The 4,452-nt window shown below is 41.3% G+C and overlaps 1 non-coding gene across 1 annotated transcript; it reads right to left on the reverse strand.

Annotated features, from left to right (window-relative positions):
* Positions 1-2,644: 2,644 nt before the first annotated feature.
* TRNAL-CAG lies at positions 2,645-2,715 on the reverse strand. The gene has a single exon. It is a non-coding gene; the product is annotated as a tRNA-Leu (tRNA).
* Positions 2,716-4,452: the final 1,737 nt, after the last annotated feature.

Below are 4,452 nucleotides of genomic sequence, written 5' to 3' on the forward strand. Positions count from 1 at the left end.
GTAGTGAGTGTCGCATGACACCATGCAGTTGTAGCAATGGCACTCATTTGTGTGCGTGTGTGTGTGTGTACCGTTGGGTTGATCTAATCTGCATGGATGTGGTAACGGCATGAACCAGTGACGCGTGGAGTCCAAGCAGCCAAGTCAGAGAGCATATTGACGTGGAGATATAAGCGGGCACAGTTAGTTGTGGCATGCGCCAAGTGACCTCATCTCCAGCAACTTGGAAGTGACTCAAGATGTGCATGCTAGTGCGGTTAGTGGAGCAGTATTAGTGGATCAGGCTGTTAGGCTTGGGCATGCGTGTGTATGAGCTGTGATATAAAGCTCTGTAATCACAGCTTTTACAAATGAAAGTATGTCGGAATTTGTAACTCCTGAATATATGGCAACTTCCTTACACAGCTTTACAAATGAGTCTAAAGGCGGTTCCTCAGCATGTTTCTGGAAACACTCATTTCATGCAGAAACGGTAAACAAGCTACCTCATGTGTAGATTCCAGCAAAATGTTAGTCAAACACACATGGTGCGATTGACTTCATAATGGCATGGTTTGCATTTTCCTTGATTCATTTTTTTAACGTTACATTGATGGTTTCGTGATTCTTGTTTGTTTCCTTTGTGATTCTGGATTATCTCAAAATATGCTATTTTAACCTGAAATTTATCCATTTGACTAAAAGTAACTGTTTTAATAAATGTTCATACTGCATTTTACTCGCATCCTTACTGAGAATTCCATTAGTTTGTTCACTTTCTTTTTCTTCCTGCATATTTGATAAGTACATGTTTAGGGGACATATGTTTGTTTCCTTTACTGGGAAAACATTTACTATCTCAATAGTGCAACTACAATGGTGAACCAAACCAACCATATAAACAAATTAGCATAATCGAAGGTAGTATGGCATTCTCTATAGGCATCCTTCCACAACCACAAGTACTTCAATATGTCCTACCATGGCATCTTGTTACAACCGTAGTGTGGTTCCATTTTAACTACTACAATAACTGATTGCACATTTTCTTATTAACAAAAACTAGCCGTATGATTTTAACAATTCCCATTTGAGTGGACCACTGGCAATTCTTCCATGCCTCCTTTGTTTTTATTTGTTCTTTCAGTTGAACAATAGTTTGGTAGTTATAATTTGAACAACCATTCTTCTATGCATGATGTTGGACTAATAACCATCCAAATACAAATTAATCACCTGGCTAATATTTTTACTGAACAACTGAATGCAGTACATGCAATTCAAGTTTTTGCATAATAATGCTCTGTCTATGCCATTGATTTTGTGATAGCAAACTTCTAATCCGTCCTCTGCCACTAATCACCCGTGGTCGTTTGACAGACCATTCCAGGTTCTACTTCCTGCTGATTTCACTAAGCATTTTGGTACGATTCCAATTAATAAATTATATTTTATGTGTCTGAATGCTTTAGTTTCGTAAGTGTTATTCACTAAGTTTCTTTGTGTTCAACCTTTCGTTTTAGATACAAGCTGGAAATGGAAGCACTAATCCCTCAGTTGTTTATGAGATACGTTCAATAGCAAGGGCTCTTATCGTTTTTAGCATGACCCTGTTGAAACTTCATTTTTGGTCTTCTGGCTTCTTCTCTGTTCAGCCATGCACGAGCAGCTTGCTTCTCTTCAGAAAGCTAGTGAGGTAAGGCCTCTCAGGTCGGATCTGGGATGGTTGTCTAGCCCCTTTCATTGCCTCTGCCTGCTTCTTCTGGGTACGATCGACGACTTCCCAGACAGTGCGTCAACAATGTTAGTCCGACTCCAAGGGCGTTCCTACACTATAGAGGTGGCATCGAGATTTCCTCATGACGCACCCCTGACGAGTGTGGGAGTATGACGACATCGATATGCAAAAGGACTTGTGTGATATATTTTTCATTTATGTAAGGATGTTCTTGTAAATGTTTGACAATTTTAAATATGCCACTGGGCTTCTCAGAAAAAAAAATGGTATAAAGAAACCACATGATAGGAGGAAAACCGGAACTATGAGCTACATTGGTCTTCCTATTCTCATGATTAGAATGGACGTCCTCAAAGAGTAAACTGGGAAATGACCTTTCCGTTCTTATTTTTTCAAAGCTACCATGGCGCATGTTATTAATCATCAAATGTAGGTAAAACATCCACAAGTACACCATAAATTATTGTTAGGGGGTTAATCAAACTGTTTACTGTCAAAATATTCCTAACTATTTTGTGTCTTATGGATGCCTGACCTTCTTAAAACTAAACCAGAGACTGGTAATGCCAGTGGGATAAATGCACGACATAAATACTACTCCTATATAAAGTAAGCCTCTTTTGATTTTGTTTTGGAGGGGAATAAACTGGATGATCTAAGGCAAACTTTTTATTATTATTTTGGGTGAGAAGAAGATGATATATAAGACAAAGTAAGCAGGGGAAATGAGTGACCGAGCAAAATATGGGCCTCGGGAAATAATGAAGAAGGCAAGAAGCACAATCAGAATTTAATAAGAAAACGAGCCCGACAAAATGATAAAGCCCAACTAGAGGAACCGGGGGTCCAACAGAAAAAAAGGGCCCAACAGAATGACAAAGCCCAGCCAGAGAAAAGCAGGCCCAATAGAAAAAATCAAAGTCAATTTATCAGAGCCAGGTTTCGATCCTGGGACTGTGGGTTCTGGGCCCACCACGCTTCCGCTGCGCCACTCTGATTTCATGTCAATTATGTGACGCTGTGTCAGATATACACAGCCGATCAGTTAGGAAGCGAGACATCGAGTGCTTTCCCGAGAGCGCCACGCCACGCTTGTTTCTTGACAGATGAACTCGATGAGACTCGTACTACGCAGAAGCACCAGCCTCAAGCACCAGCCTCTGCAGTGTCAAGGATCGATGAGGGAGATGAAATTCAATTTGTTGCAGAAATGCAAGTGAACATGAGCAGCTTTGTTGCGGCTGTCTTACACACAACATGTTTATCCGGATCCAATCCATGTTTACACACAACATGTTTATCCGGAGCACAAGCAGAACGGGTCACCTACATTAATTGGTGGGAAGAATTTCTCATGAAAAACATCAATGGTCACTCTGGACCTATCACAGGAAGCAGTAGAGCTACTACTTAGAGTACGTGGCATTTTTCGCTGAGTGCTGCCACAGACCGATATCTATTTTCAACCGATCTCAACCGTCCGCCCACATCTAGCTAATCCAAGTATAATGACAACAACAAAATACTACTGTACTCTCATTTCACTTTTGTTGTTTCAACTCACTAGCGTTTCCCGACCAAACTATTTTCTACATTTTATCTCACCTACGTTTGTTTTATAAAGAATTTGTGGTTGGAGATGATCTCCTTGATTACGTGTGAAAGCCGCCTGTCGTATCCTTGCTGGCCATGTACGACTGACCTTGGTGTGAGGCTAAGATGTCCTCTCGCCGCGAAAGTGGTCGGGCGATGGGGCTGGCCATTCTCGCGGCGTGGTTATGCGCGTGTAAATGGTGGTGGATGGCGTCTACGCGGGTGAAGCCCTTTGTGTTAGTGCTCTCCTCTCTTCTGCTCGGTTCTGTCGTCGACCAGTCCGTCCGAGCGCGTGGCGCGGCTGTGTTGACGGTCCGCTGGCCGGATCGGTGCCGATGGCTGCGAGGGAGTGTGCCGGCGCGCGAGATCGGGCTACGTTGGTTGGGTACTCCCTTCCTTTCTAAACATAAGATCTTTTGGAGATTTCAATCAATACGGACTAGTACGTATGGATGTACGTATATTTAAAATATAGAATCACTTATTTTGCTTCATATGTAGTCCATGTTGGAAGGTCTAATATATATTTGGGAAGCAAAGGGGTCACATTAATTAATTAATTAATTAATTAATTGGTGTGTTTGTTGTCGTTAATTAAATTATCAATTAATCCAAGAAAAAAAAAGGATTTCCTTGGGTACGTAGCTAGATCGCATCGACCAGCGGCAGCATACGGAGACCAAGTGCACGCGGGCGTTCGTTCGTTGATGCATGCATGCATGCATGCACGCACAAGGACTAGAATCATTCGCGCGCTTTGCTGCGCTGAGAATCATCACCATAATTCATCAATGGCATGTTTCACTATCTAAGCTACAATGTTTCTATTGTATATTCTTATTTTAAGTATGTAACGGTGACATGGAAACTATTGTCAATAACATAACCTTCCCATATATAAGATTCAATACCTAAAGTAACTTCTACTGATCATATGCCACTAAAATGTCCAGATTAGCTCCAACACCTTGTTCTAATAAGAATTCTCAAACTCTCATGTAGCTGCAAGCTGTAACATTTCGGGTGCAATAAAAATTCCATCCTTAAGGCTTCACCATGGAAGAAATACTGGTGCAATAACTTCATTCAAAGCCAATCACATTGACTAATAACCATGACATACATGCTGCAATATTGTCAAT

Source organism: Triticum dicoccoides, unplaced genomic scaffold, assembly GCF_002162155.2.
Source record: "Triticum dicoccoides isolate Atlit2015 ecotype Zavitan unplaced genomic scaffold, WEW_v2.0 scaffold26035, whole genome shotgun sequence".
Lineage (NCBI taxonomy): Eukaryota > Viridiplantae > Streptophyta > Magnoliopsida > Poales > Poaceae > Triticum > Triticum dicoccoides.